This window comes from Salvelinus alpinus, chromosome 1 (assembly GCF_045679555.1).
Source record: "Salvelinus alpinus chromosome 1, SLU_Salpinus.1, whole genome shotgun sequence".
In the NCBI taxonomy this organism is placed as follows: Eukaryota; Metazoa; Chordata; class Actinopteri; order Salmoniformes; family Salmonidae; genus Salvelinus; species Salvelinus alpinus.
Genome location: NC_092086.1, coordinates 74,791,136 through 74,807,159, shown reverse-complemented (window position 1 = coordinate 74,807,159; position 16,024 = coordinate 74,791,136). Strand labels below are relative to the sequence as shown.

Below are 16,024 nucleotides of genomic sequence, written 5' to 3'. Positions count from 1 at the left end.
GGTAAGCGATGGTCAGATTACATTAAAATAGATCTCTTAAACCACGCACAAAAGTGGTGGGTTTTTGCATATTCAGAAAAGTAGCTCATACCTACGGTAAAATATGCTTTAAGGGCATCCCAGGTGGCGCAGAGGTCTAAGGCTCTGCATCACAGTCCTGAGGCGCTACTATTTTATTAGGATCCCCATTAGCTGTTGCAACTCTTCCTGGGGTCCACACAAAACATGAAACATGACATAATACAGACCATTAATAGACAGGAACAGCTTAAGGACACATTTTTTAAACAGGTTTGCTGTTCTTGTAATAAATGTCTCTATATAATACTGTATGCTTTCTTGAATTTGTTCTGGATTTGGGGACTGTGAAAAGACCCCTGGTGGCATGTCTGGTGGGGTGTGTGTGTGTAAGTGATGTGTGTAAGTTACTATGCAAACAATTTGGGATTTTCAACTCATTAATGGTTCTTATAAAAATAAGTGATGCAGTCATTCTCTCCTCAACTCTCAGCCAAGAGAGACTGGCATGCATAGTATTTATATCAGCCCTCTGATTACAATAAAGAGCATGACATGGCACTCTGTTCTGGTCCAGCTTAACTAGGTCTTTCCTTGCAGCACTCGACCACAAGACTGGACAATAATAAAGATAAGACAAAACTAGCTTTTTGGAGTGTGGTGTCAAAAAAGCAGAGAATCTCTTTATTATGGACAGACCTCTCCCCATCTTTACAAGCATTGAATCAATATGTTTTGACCATGACAGTTTAAAATCTAAGGTAGCACCAAGTAGTTTAGTCTCTTGAACTTTTCAACAGCCACTCCATTCATTACCAGATTCAGCTGAGATCTAGAATTTAGGGAATGATTTGTACCAAATACAATGCTCTTAGTTTTAGAGGAGTTCAGGACCAGTTTATAGGACCAGTTTATTACTGGCCACCTATTCCAAAAGACTGCAACTCTTTGTTAAGGGTTTCAGTGACTTCATTAGTTGTGGTTGCTGATGCATATATGGTTGAATCATCAGCATACATGGACACAAATGCTTTGTTTAATGCCAGTGGCAGGTCATTGGTAAAAATAGAAAAGCGTAGAGGGCCTAGAGAGCTGCCCTGCAGTACATCACATTTTATATGTTTGACATTAGAGAAGTTTCCATTAAATAAAACCCTTTGAGTTCTATTAGATAAATAGCTCTGAATCCATGAGGTTGAAAAGCCATAACACATACGTTTTTTTCAACAACAGGATATGGTCAATAATATCAAAGGCTGCACTGAAATCTAACAGTACAGCTCCCACAATATTCTTTTTATCCATTTCTTTCAACTGTTAGGCTCTAAATATCCGAGTAAGAAATTGACGGACACTATGAAAGCTCCAACCAAGTTTATTCACCCATTGGGTCAATACAGCTGCATAAGACAAAGACATGGTTCCACCAGTGGTAGTACATATACACCACAATTTGGGTTGGAATCTCCTCCTCTCTAAACATTACATCTTTGTTGCTAGGCAGGAAATTAAGTGACGCGGGCAATAAACTGTTCCTTCTCCCTTAACGTGACCTGACCTGGGCCCCCTTCCTCACTAAACCACATCTCTCCACCCTTATCTGTGCCTGCCAAGATGTGATCGTCTTTCCTTCACTTAGAACATTCCATGCATTATTGCCTCTACCATATACATTCCTCCTACATACACCCATCAACTTCTGGTGTATAAACCAGACTATGACACTCCTCATGTCTCTAGTATAACTAATGATTAATAATAGAAGTTTAGAAATCCGAACCCATCACAACCAATCATCAGTCGTTTGTGTCAGTGCAGTACATGTTGAGTGCCCTTCTCTATAAGCATGCTGAATGTCTGTTGTTAATTTGTTTACAGAGAAATAGCATTGTATTTGCTAAAACACATTTTTTTCCAACAGTTTGCTAAGAGCTGGCAGCAAGCTGATAGGTCTGCTGTTAGTAACAGTAAAGGCCGCTTTACCTCTCTTGGGTAGCGGAATTACTTTGGCTTCCCTCTCGGCCTGAGGAGTGAGGACAAAGACTTTCCTCTAGGCTCAGATTAACAATATGTCAGATAGGAGTGGCTATAGAGTCAGCTACCATGCTCAGTAGCTTTCCATCGAAGTTGTCAATGCCAGGTTTGTCCTTACTGATCGATTACAATTTGTCCACCTTCTCCCACACTAACAGCACAAAATTAAAACTTGCAACACTTTTCTTTCATTACTTGTTTTTTTATGCATGAATATGATGGCTCACTGTTCATTGTTTGCCCACTTTGCCAATGAAGTGATCAATAAAATAATTGGCAACATCAAATAGTTTTGTGATGAATAAGCCATTTGATTCAATGAAAGATGGAGTTGAATGTCTTTCTGCCCATAATTTTATTTAAAGCACTCCTAAGTTTTTTCCATCATTCTTTATACCATTGACCTTGGCTTCATAATACAGTTTCTTCTCCTTTTTGTTGAGTTTTGTCATATTTTCTCAATTTGCAGTAAGTCAACCAGTCAGATGTGCAGCCAGATTTATTAGACACTCCTTTTGCCCCATCTATTTCAACCACACAGTTTTTCAATTCCTCATCAATCCACAGAGCCCTTAAAGTTCAAACAGTCAGTTTCTTAACAGGTGCATGTTTATCAATAATTGGTAGAAGCAATTTCATAAATTCATCAAGTGCATCGTCTGGATGCTCCTTATTAATCACATCAGACCAATAAATATTTTTATTTGGGGGATTTCTTAAGCTCATTGTGCTCTAGCGACTCCTTGTGGCGGGCCGGGCGCCTGCAAGCTGACCTCAGTCGTGAGTTGAATGGTGATTCCTCCGACACATGTGTGGCTGGCTTCCGGGTTTAGCAAGCATTGTGTTAAGAAGCAGCGCAGCTTGGTGAGTCATGTGTCGGAGGACGCCTCTCTCTCGAGCCCGTTGGGGAGTTGCAGCGATGAGACAAGATTGTAACTACCAATTGGATATCACGAAAATTGGGGAGAAAAGGGGCAAAAAATAATTACAAAATGCTTCAAAACTGCAACATTTTCTCTACACCCAATGGCAAAATCTCACTCAGGGCCTCCAAAAGGCTAATTAGCTAATACTCTTCATACAGAAAAACATTGCTTTTCAAAGTACCATTTAAGCCTTGCAACAGAGAAGCATATACTGTAGGCCTGTCTCAGTTTTGGATATGTTGGTGATACACTATACTGTATATAAAAATGTATGTCTGTATTCCTTCAAATTAGTGGATTCTGCTATTTCAGCCACACCCGTTTCTGACAGCTGTATAAAATGGAGCACACAGCCATGCAATCTCCATAGACAAACAATGGCAGTAGAATGGCCCATACTGAAGAGCTCAAAGACTTTCAACGTGGCACCGTCATAGGATGCCACCCTTCAAACAAGTCAGTTCGTCAAATTTCTGCCCTGCTAGAATTGCCGCGGTCAACAGTAAGTGCTGTTATTGTGAAGTGGAAACGTCTAGGAGCAACATCAGCTCAGCCGCAAAGTGGTAGGACACACAAGCTCACAGAATGGGACCACCGAGTGCTGAAGCGCGTAGCACGTAAAAATAATCTACAAAACTCATTACCGAGATCCAAACGTGCCTCTGGAAGCAACGTCAGCACAAGAACTGTTCGTCGGTAGCTTCATGAAATTGGCTTCCATGGCCAAGCAGTCGCACACAAGCCTAAGATCACCATGTGCAATGCCAAGTGTCAGCTGGAGTGGTTTAGAGCTCACCACCATTGGACTCTGGAGCAGTGGAAACGCGTTCTCTGGAGTGATGAATCACGCTTCACCATCTGGTAGTCCGACAGACAAATCTGGGCTTGGCGGATGCCAGGAGAACGCTACCTGCCCTGCTACCGGTATCAACTGTAAAGTTTGGTGGAGGAGTAATAATGGTCTGGGGCTGTTTTTCATGGTTCAGGCTAGGCCCCTTAGTTCCAGTGAAGGGAAATCTTAATGCTACAGTATACATTCATACATACTAGACGATTCTGTGTTTACAACTTCTTGGCAACAGTTTGGGGAAGGCTCTTTCCTTTTTCAGCATGACAATGCCCCTGTGCACAAAGTGAGGTCCATACAGAAATGGTTTGTCGAGATCGGTGTGGAAGAACTTGACTGAACTGCACAGAGCCCTGACCTCAACCCCATCGAACAACTTTGGGATGAATTGGAACGCAGAATGCGAGCAAGGCCTAATCGCCAAACATCAGTGCCCGACCTCACTAATGCCCTTGTTGCTGACCGGAAGCAAGTTCCCACAGCAATGTTCCAACATCTAATGACCCTTCCCAGAAGAGTGGAGGCTGTTATTTCAGCAAAGGGCAGACCAACTCCTTATTAATGGCCATGATTTTGGAATGATATGTTTGACGAGCAGGTGTCCACATACTTTTGGTCATGTAGTGTATGACATTTCTAGTTCTGTAGTCAATATGAATCATCCAGAATTTTGATATTACACTACAGACAACACGTACAACACATTTCCATGTCAGTTTGGAAATCAGTAATCATCTGAAAATAAAAAAATTGACAGTCAGTATATGGTTCGTCATTGCAAGGGTTAATTTAATGAGACTACTAGAGTATCAAATAATATAATAATGCAATTTAGACATTTTGACCAGGGCCCTTATGGGCCCTTAAAAGTAGTACAATATATAGGGAGCCATTTGGGACACATGTCTGGTCTTCTGATAGGACACAGACAAAGTGATTGTCTCTAGGATGAGTACTGATTAAGTCTGCTCTGCCAAGATCCTGATTACACCCATGGATCTGGAGAAACAGTACTGTACACACACACACACACACACAGACAGAGACAGAGAGATTTCCCTCTTTCTCTTTGGTGGTGTAGTAGTGCAGAGAAAGACAAAGAAGTGAGCGTGAGAGAAAGAGATCCTCTTTTTCTTTGTTGGTGTGGTAATTTAGAGAAAGAAAGTGCAAAAGAGAGAGATACGCCTCTCTCCATCTCCCTGTGTGGTAGTGCAGATAAAAAACTGAAAGAGGGGATACCTGCACTGGTTGGCTGGTGGAGGGGTGCACCACAGGCAGGCAGGGCCTTCCCCCTCCCCCTCACCCCCTCCTGAATGTGTTAAGAGGAGGGCTATCCCAGCCAGCAGCATTATGCCATACTTTCTTCCTCTCTGCAGTCTCCTCTAGCAAGCTAGAGGCTGGCCGATCCATGCATCTGACATCAGAGGTGTATTCAGGAACCTGAAACGTTCAGGCCCCGGTTTCCCGATAGCGAAGGAACTAAGGCTTACGAGTGTTTTAACAATACATCTGTCCTGCAACGCAGAAGATTTAAATGGTGTTTCCCAAAACACCACACAGAGAGAACATTCGCTAAGTGTGTGTGTTGAGGAATGCATCGATACTGATAAGATCGATACCGCTAGGATCGAAAGAAAGCTGATTGCAGCGCTGCCTTTCTCCATTCAAATCTTACCTTAACATTAGAACTATTCCACAATAATGACAACGGATCAGCTCCTACAGAGATATTATCACCTATGGCAGCAAATATTGAGACCCTATAATAATGCATAAAATTAAGATCTGGCACATCATTGCGCACCTGTCAGGCTACACAAAAGTTACAGACAGTAGCCAACTAGAAAATAAAAATTAATTGAATGAACATGAAATTGATTTTAATATTAATATGAAGCCTATACTGTAGGTAAGCTATTTATCTTTTAATGCAGTCATCTCGGTTTTGATTTGGAGAATATTTGTCCTTTGCTTGTTTGTAGCAATTGCAAAGACATTGGCAACTTTGTATTTGTAGTCAACTTCGTTGTGAAGTTATCGGTGCTCACAGAGACAGATTAACACATTGATTCTATGTTTAGCGGTAATACATATAAAGTGAAGCAGTAGGGAAAAAACTAATCTAACGACGAATTTAGCTGTTCTACGAGTGGTCTGAGGAAGTCGGTAAATAACAAGGGTTTTCATGTGCAACTGTAGTAAGGATGATTTTGGGAAAGAGCTCGGAGATTTAGCGATGCTCCTATGAAGGTTCTAACGATGAATTTAGCCTTAAACCTAGGAGGGATCCAGCTTTTGTCAAATTAACGTCAGGTAGGATAACTTACGCAGCAGGATAATAACGTAGCAGGTTAGGAGAATTAAGTTAAAGTTAGAAAAGGGATACTGTTAGCAAAACAATATATAATAATTATGACATACAATTGGCAAAAGCTGGATCCGTCTAGTCATGACCTTAAGATGCTTTTGGGAAACCGGGCCCTGAATGTTGCATATGGAAATAGAATGAATAGAGACGACAGGATTCCCTATTTCTATCTGACAGACAATCATTTGCGCTCTACATAATTCATTTCCATATGAACGTTCCGTTTCGTCATCCTCCGTCACTCTCCTAACCCATCAGCCTACATGCATCATAATTGGCTATAACTAATAGGCTGGCCTTTATAGGCCAGATGCATTAGTCATAACAAAAGAAGAGTGCATTATGGCAGTGTTTCCCAACCTCGGTGCCTGAGTACCCCCAAGAGCACAATTGTAACCCCAGACAAAAACACCTGATTCAACTTGTCAAGGTATGCTTGTTCGGGGCCACAACAAAAATATTTTGCCTACTGTTGGGTGTACTCGATGACTGAAGTTGGGAAACTGCATTGGGGGACAGATAGACAAGGCTTCTTACAGGAGAGAGAGAGAGAGAGCGTTAGCATCCAGTAGGCTATATTAGTTGTGTCACATGGACCTACATTTAAGAATCAGCAAGGGAGTTTGTTGTTATTCAACATCGGTCAGATTACATATAGTTTTACAAATGGCTTGCATATGACATAATTTAAGGCAGTCAGGCCTATAGTAGACATTTCTTATTTCGCAATGGACTGTTAGTGTTCTGCCCTAGATCTATCTGACCATTTGTCTGCCTATAACAGTAGGCTATTTACTCAAGTCTGTAACTGTTTAGGTGAAAGATTGAAGGTTTAGACGGTCGTAATGGTAATAATAACAGCCTATAATTTGGACACAGCTGCGTCTGGTAGCTATGGGAGACAACTTGTCTAGCTACCTATCCATCCACATCGCTCCGGCCAACTAGCAGTCGATAGAGCAACGGAATTAAATGTAGGGTCGTCGGGCAAGGAGAGGACAGTATCCGTGTGGGTGTTGGTCTTAAAACCAGACAATTCTCAACTTGGTCCTCGCATATCAGAAGGAGCAAGTTAGCAATGCATTCTCCTGAAATATCAAAATTATCAAATAAGCACCACTCTACTGCAAGCCCTTCTGGAAGGCATAAATACGAAAATAGGGTTATAGCCGTAGTGGCAAATTGTAGTTAGAAATCAAGGTTGCAGTGGTAGTCTATTGTTTTGTGGGATAATATGTTGTTATTCTGTTGCCAATTGTGGAAAGAGCAGATCCTAGCTAATAACCACATCTTGAAAGACTTCCTTCGCGCGTGGTATCCACAGCAGTGCACGCGACGGGTCAAACAATGCTCCCAACGGACGGCGAGGCATAGGCTAACTCCGTTGGTAATGGATCATGTCTCGTATATGCACCCTGTTTTGAACACAACACAAGCCGCGGCAGCAGCTCCCATGACTAGCCTACTGTATTTTCCTTCCAACTACGGTTCCCGCCTCCCATCACCTCCTCAACCACAGTCACTCGTATTGCACGGATTACAAAAGCAGCATCTGCAGCGAGGTCCCTAATGCAAATGAGGCGGTGTTGTTTTACTGTTACCTGAACAGAGCTCCTCTCCCTTGGGCGACGTGTTCTCTCTGTTCCTCCGGGGATCCAGCGGGTCGGGTATGGCAGTCCCAGCCGGGGCTGCTGTGATTCCTCCTCGGTCCTGCTTGAGCGACGCACCCCCCTCTGATCTGCTTGCAATCTCGCTCTCCCCTATGGAAAGCCAAAAGGTTCAAATCGTTTTACCCGGAACAAGTCAACACTTGTCATTATCATGTTTCACTTGCTTTTTTCAAGTGTCAAGTGTAGATTTTCTTAACATGTGTTTTTTTCACTTGTTCAGTGTGCGTTTACAGGTGATTTGAACGCTCATAATGATCATATTTCACTGCTTTTTTCAAGTGTCAAATGTCATTTTTACACATGTTCTTAACACCTGTCCAGTGCACATTTACAATTGGCATTTAGGCATTTTTTTACTATTCATGGGTGACTAATAAGCACAAGCAGTAAGCTAGGCCATTATATGTGTTACAAAATATTGAAAATGTATAAATAAACTCAGCAAAAAAAGAAACGTCCATTTTTCAGGACCCTGTCTTTCAAAGATAATTCATAAAAATCCAAAATAACTTCCCAGATCTTCATTGTAAAGGGTTTAAACACTGTTTCCCATGCTTGTCAATGAACCATAAACAATTAATGAACATGCACCTGTGAAACTGTCGTTAAGACACTAACAGCTTACAGACGTTATGCAATTAAGGTCACAGTTATGAAAACTTAGGGCACTAAAGAGGCCTTTCTACTGACTTGGAAAAGCACCAAAAGTCCGTACTGTGAAACGCCTAAGACAGCTCTACAGGGAGACAGGACGGGCAGCAGTGGCAGACCATGTGTAACAACACCTGCACAGGATCGGTACACCTGAAATTCACACCTGCGGGACAGGTACAGGGTGGCAACAACAACTGCCAGAGTTACACCAGGAACGCACAATTCCTCCATCAGTGCTCCGACTGTCCACAATAGGTTGAGAGAGGCTGGACTGAGGGCTTGTAGGCCTGTTGTAAGGCAGGTCCTCACCAGACATCACCGGCAACAACGTCGCCTATGGGCGCAAACCCACCATTGCTGGACCAGACAGGACTGGCACAAAGTGCTCTTCACTGACGAGTCGCAGTATTGTCTCACATGGGGTGATGGTCGGATTCGCGTTTATTGTCAAAGGAATAAGCGTTACAACGAGGCCTGTACTCTGGAGCGGGATCAATTTGGAGGTGGAGGGTCTGTCACGGTCTGGGGCGGTGTGTCACAGCATCATTGGACTGAGCTTGTTGTCATTGCAGGCAATCTCAACGCTGTGCGTTACAGTGAAGACATCCTCCTCCCTCATGTGGTACCCTTCCTGCAGGCTCATCCTGACATGACCCTCCAGCATGACAATGCCATCAGCCATACTGCTCAATCTGTGCGTGATTTCCTGCAAGTCAGGAATGTCAGTGTTCTGCCATGGCCAACGAAGAGCCCGGATCTCAATCCCATTGAGCACTTCTGGGACCTGTTGGATCGGAGGGTGAGGGCTAGGGCCATTCCCCCCAGAAATGTCCGGGACCTTGCAGGTGCCTTGGTGGAAGAATGGGGTAACATCTCACAGCAAGAACTGGCAAATCTGGTGGAGTCCATGAGGAGGAGATGCACTGCAGTACTTAATGCAGCTGGTGGTCACACCATACTGACTGTTACTTTTGATTTTGACCCCCCCCCCCTTTGTTCAGGGACACATTATTCAATTGATCACTATTTGAATCCCTCATTGCCACAACAATTGAAGTGTAATTTAAATTTAGAACTGACATAAAATTGCTTTTTTATATACAGTCAGCGACCTTGCATACGTCATTCACAAATGTAAAAAAAGTAATAGCAATTTAAAATATCCCAATCCAAAGTGTTGAACATATCAATACAGTAGATATTAATATCAAAAACACTAATGGCTAAGCAAAGGGATTTAGGAAAGGTAGAGGAGCTAGAATAGAAAAGGAGGAAAGGAAAGGGAGATGGCAAAGAAAATAAAGAAAGGGAGCTAGGATATGAGGAAAATAAATTATGAAAGGGAACCGAGAAAGAAGAAAAGGAAAAGAAACACAGAAACAATAGGAAAGGAAGCTAGGAAAAGTAGTAGTAGAGGAAAGGGAGTTAAGAACAAAATGGAACTGAACAGCATAGGCAGTAAACTGTTTCTGTTACAAAACGTTTTGCAATAGAATTTGTGTAATGAATACACCCCTGATTGTACCTCTCTATTTCCTGGGGCACTATCAATAGTCAAAAGTTGCCAATAGAAATGTTATAAATAGAGCACACATGATTTGTTATTCTACAGTCAGTGAGGCTTGTTTGTTCCACACAATACATTTCTATCTAAAGGTTCCAAAAAAAGTGTCAGGATAAGGTAAGGAAAATGGATTTCAAACCAAAGCATTTCATAATGACAGACTATTGCTGACACTGATACAGAATATGGTCGTGACTGGATACCACAGTTTCACTCTAAAAGTGTTGGCTTGAGTGAACAGCCCATTTGTGTTTCCCAGTTGAGGCCACTTCCCAACTTCAGACAAACCCCAGGTCAGGACATACTGCATGGTGACTATTCGTGCATTTCCCTGTGAAGAAAGCAACACAGAAAACACAGGAAAGTTTAGAATAATTCCTGTTTTTCAGTAGTAGTTGATGTTAATTACGTAATGTAAAACAAATCGTTCTTCATACACTACATTCATACTTGTATGTCCCTGCAGATTGTTCTAAACACTGGACCCTGGCCAGTATTTATCTTCATTTTATATTACTGAATGGCATGTTAGTGGGAAGACAGATAAGCCATATTGAACAACTGTGTGTGTGGCACCATTGGTCAAGCCTAAGGCTGCAGGGAAAACTCACTGCTGGACTATGCTGACCACTGTCTCGGCTTCCCATTTACCAGAAATGTGCTATTGTGCTTAAAAGAAATCTAAAAAACACGTTGTAGCACTCTGGTGCACTGCAAAACATTACCCATTCTGTATCTTACACACTGTCAAATGCAATGGAGTGTGTTGAATGGTCGGTGTTCATACAAGGACATGTATACAACTAGACATGACCATCTCAATGACCAGATAGCCATTGAGGTGAGAAATGTAGCCTCACCAACAGCAAACACACCTCCATAAACATTATTATGTAAGCGGAAGCTGGTTTGATGATGATGATGATGATGATGAGGAGGAGGTTTCCTATGTACCAAATACAACAAATATTGTTAGTGGGGGGTGGGGGTGTTTATGTCTATGTGTTTATGCATATACATGAAAGGCTTGTCGTGGTATTCATATAATTACATGAAACTTGTCTGTCCAACAAGATCCCACACCTGGAACTTCAGGTTCTTGCAAGTCACAGTCTCCACGTTGAAGCCGATTGCTGTACAACACAATGACAGAGATTAAATACCTTGAGCTATAAGCACATGTCAAGAAAGAAGAAAGGAATGCCCTTTAACCATCCACTGTATTTATGACATGTGAAAAGACCATTTATTGTAGTGGAGCACACAACAACATAACAATCTATTCTCCCTGTATGCACCTGGAACTTTCCAAGTAGAAATAAATGAAAAACAAAAGCGTAATGTACTGGGAATTAAATAGATAACAAAGTCAGTTTCAGTAACATAACGATGACGCCATACATTTCTATCACAAGTTGCTGGGCTGACAGTTGGCATGAAATGGCAAATAACTTGTCAGAAATGGGCGAAATCTTTACTATGAAATGAGTAAACAAACTAGGTACAACATCCTCTTGGCTAGTCAGTACAAAAGAAAGATAACCAGCTAGTTAGCTAACATACAATAGAATGGTAAGAGAAGCTAGTTAGCACAACATGCTAGCGGACTTTTAGAAGAGAAAAACACATTCATAAACGCTATACAGTACTAGTTGTAAACCGCGATGGAATGTATAAAATCATATCTAAAATATGGAAATAAAATAGCACACTTACAGATAGGTAACGTTAGCGAAGAAGCTCCTCCATCAATGTTTTTCGATCTTAAGCTTGCTTGAAGGAATCAATCAGTGAGCTTCTATATTTATATATACTGTATATAAAAACAATTATATTTTTCTAAATATAAAGGCTTTACGAAAAGCTTTATGGCTTTTGGAAAAGAGAAAATCAACCATATAATTGTCCTTTAACATTTCAACAGGGAAATTCCTACTTTGAAAATCAACTTCACAGAAGACACGCATTTCCTACACTTGGAAATGCAAACACAACAGGTGAAAAAATATAGGGTAAAAATGCTCACAACGTGTGAAATTAAGAAGACATGTGCTTTATTCACCTGTTCATGCAAAAAGGACATGCGGAAGAATTATGTTTAAAAATGTACACCAATCGGTTAGAAAGCTTGAATGTTGTACTTTCAGACGCATGAAATTGTGCTACGTTTTGAACGTCTGTGTAATAACTGGCACAATTTTAGTAAAATTAGTAAATAAAACAAGGCAAAATTAAAACGAGTGTTTCCACGTAGCATTACAACTACAAAGCTGACGCTCACTAGCTATCTTTTTTTCATTGAAATAGCATGGCTGGTTAGCTAGCTAGCAATAGTCTTCTGTCTTGCCTGTAACTAATGGTTGTTACTTTGTGGAATGTAGCAATAGGTCTTTGTACTTGTCATTTGGTTGAGACTAACATTAGTTTGGAAAGTAATTGTTTACTTTGTGTATATTTGTTGTGTAATTGGTTGGCTTTGCTAGTTAGCAAGCTGAGATGTATTTGCTCAAGTTGGCTAGCTAGTAGCTCATGTTTTAGGAGAACATGCTAGCTCCCTGTAGAATCTAGACAATAGAGAATGGGGAATAAGATCTGACGTGCAGCTGCTTCTATCTGGCTGTTGCAGTGCCCAGACGAGGTGAGAGCAAACAGCTACAGAGACAAAAAGGTAAGATCTCTATCTTGAGTAGCTAGATTTAAAGGTTGAACCAATGCAATACATTATTTTTTTGTCTTGCTAAATGAGCTGCTTTTCCTGAAAATGTATATCTGATAAAGTTGTTAGTTCTAGTTGTTGTTGTTCTTATGCAATATCCAGGAAATGTTACAGCCACAACATCACAATCAAGTACTCAAGCACCTGCAGACTAGCAAGGAGGAAAGCCTATAGAACAATAACTACTAGCTATTTATATCCGATAGGCATTTTATGCGCTTGCTAAATGAGCAGCTTTTCCTAAAAATGTCTCTGATAAAACTACACTCTTAGAAAAAAAGGTGCTGTCTAGACCCTAAAAGGGTTATTCGGCTGTCCCCATAGGATAACTTTTTGAAGAATCCTTGTTGGTTCCAGGTAGAACCTTTTTTGTTCCAAGTAGAACCATTTTGGTTTCCATGTAGAACCTCTTCCACAGATGGTTCTACATGGAACCCAAAATGGTTCTACCTGGAACTAAAAACGGTTATACTATGTGGACAGCCGAAGAACGCTTTTGGAACCTTTTTTTCTAAGAGTGTATCTAGTGGTTGTTCTAATGCAATGTCTGCTAAAATTATGTATGTTTTGTACTGTTACTTTTTACATTCTGAAACATTGTCATTAGTTTTGGACTAGACTATGATATGGAAATGTCTACTGTAAATACTAACATTTTTAAAAGGTTGAATGAAATTAGCACTGTTTCTAATACTTTGTTGCTACTGTCTGGTGAGGAAGTGGGCAATATGGAATACATCAGAGGAGAAAGGGAGAATTAATGAGAAATCATAACTTGGACAATGTCAGGGAATAAGCAGGTAAATGTACAGCCTATCAATGACAAAAGAAACAGTGCAGAGGTAGCTTTAAGATAACATTAGATATTTGCATTTTGTGTATTGGACAGAGGGCTAGCCAGCTATTCTCGAAACATTGGATTACCAACTTGAGTGATGACGTCTCACTTTGCTGCACATTTTCATATGGATTTATATACACTGAACATAAAAATCAATGCAACATGTAAAGTGTTGGTCTCATGTTTCATTAGCTGAAATAAAAGATCCCAGACATTTTCCATTCACACAAAAAGCTTATTTCTCTCAAATGTTGTGCACTTTAGTCCTTCCTCCGCTTCCTCATAAACAGTTTATAAATTCCTTTTTAGAAAAAATATTTTAATCCAGCCTTTGTGGTTTGGAAAGTATAGTGAGTATTATTTACTTTAATTTATTTATCAAACAGATGTTTTTTTGGGGAAAAGTAGGTACTTTTCTTAATGATATCAATGACAATAGACTTTCATTGTATTGCTCACCGAATACAGAAATTGAATGGATTCTGAATTAACAGAGGAAAAATGCATATTAAATATATTTTTCAATGCCATAAAGATATTGGTATAATAAGACCAACAAAGGCTGAAAATGTGTGATACTGTGAGGAAAATGCAAAAAGATGGCCCAGCAATGTGAGTTATATGTATTTAGCAACAAAACATTTTTTTTGCATCTGCTAAATTACTCAAATGTAAATGTACAGTAATAAAGGTAGAAATATGACAAAACTAATACAGTTAAGATGGGGTAAGGAGATCTTTTACGTATTTTTCTATGAGATAATATCAGTCATTTAACATGACCTTTATGAATCATGAAGCCTTTGTGATTTTTTAATACATAAATGCTTATAAAAATAAAATATATTACAAAATATGATGTTAGCTGTTGAACATTGTCTCATAGAACAAAATCTAAGTCTGAATTGACCAAATAAGTTTTCAGCGATGATCAAAAAACCCTACAAAAACGCCATTCATTACCCCATAGGCTGTCGAACGAACCATGGCCGAGTTAGTGCCTACAAAAATATGCTATTACTATATATCTCTATAGCTGGGTCAGGAAGCTGGCTGGATGTAGTGGTGCTCCTTGGTGGCCTAAGGCGGGGGAGTTAGGACCCGCCTCACTTGGCCCTCTCCCCTTGGGGCAGGGAGCTGGGTGGATCTAGTGGCGCCCCTCCCTGAGTCGGCCCCAGCCCTCTCCGGCCGTCTCCCCCCCTATTTCCCTGATTCAGGGAGCTCGGTGGATGTAGTGGCTCCCCCTGGTGGCTGTGGGAGGGGGTCAGCCCCCCTCTCCCTGGGTTGGCCCCATCCCTCTCTGGCCTTCTCCACCAATATCCCTAGTGCAGGGAGCTAGGTGGATGTAGTGTCGCCCCCGGTGGCCCTGGGCAGGGGTCGGTCCCCCCTCCCTGGGATGGCCTCAGCTTTCTCTGGCCCTCACCCGATATCCCTGGGGCAGGGAGCTGTCTGGATATATTGGCGCCCTCTGTTTGCCGTTGGGGGGGGTTGGCCCCACTCTCTGGGGGATGGCCCCCTCTCCCTCGGTCGACCTCAGCCCTCTCCCCTCATCTCCCTGGCCTGGTGCAGGGGGCTGGCTGGATATACTGGTGCCCCCTGGTGGCCATGGGAGGGGGTAAGCACCCCTCTACGGGGGTCTGGGCCCCCTCCCTGGGAAAGCCTCAGTCCTCTCTGGCCCTCTACCCATATCACTGGGGAAGGGAGCTGGCTGTATTTGCGCCCTCTGGTGGCCTTCAGGGCGTCAGCCCACCCAGTAACTAGAGCGAGTCTCTAGACAGAGTCTCTGGGTTAGAGCGTTAACATCACCTGTAAATGCACACTGGACAGGTGTAAAAAAACATGTGCGAAAATTGACCAAAACAAGCGTTCTCATCACCTGCAAATGCACACTGGACAGGTGTAATGAACATGTGTAAAATTTGACCATAACGATTGATCGTTCAAATCACCTGTAAATGCACACAGGACAGGTCACATGTACAAAAATCACATGTACAAATTACATTTGACACTTGAAAAAAGCAAGTGAAAATGATCATTACAAGCGTTCAAATCACCTATAAACGCACACTGGACAAGTGGAAAATGCACATGTAAAGAAAATTACATTTGACACTTGAAAAAAAATCCTAATCACAAGTGTTGCATGTTTCTGCGTAAGACGATTTGAACCTTTTGGCTTTCCATATGTCCCTCTCCAAGTGCACGCCAGGGAGGAGCCTACAAGGAGCTGCGGACTGAGCATGTGCGGTGTCGGTGTTGACACCAAACTCACACTTAAAAATGCTCCAAGTGCAAATCTTATTAAGCGGGCTATTTTTGTGATGGTCGCGCTCAGACTTTAAAAACATTATGCGCGAAATGTCTTCAATAGGCTATTAATGTT

At 41.6% G+C, this 16,024-nt stretch overlaps 1 protein-coding gene across 1 annotated transcript in view; it reads right to left on the bottom strand.

Moving 5' to 3' along the window:
- LOC139548922 (calpain-5-like) overlaps positions 1-7,959 on the bottom strand; it is a 59,667-nt gene extending 51,708 nt beyond the window's left edge. The window contains exon 1 of the mRNA XM_071358922.1: positions 7,795-7,959. The gene's annotated coding sequence lies outside the window, so the exon portion shown is untranslated. The remainder of the gene's footprint in view (positions 1-7,794) is intronic.
- Between the last annotated feature and the right edge of the window lie 8,065 nt (positions 7,960-16,024).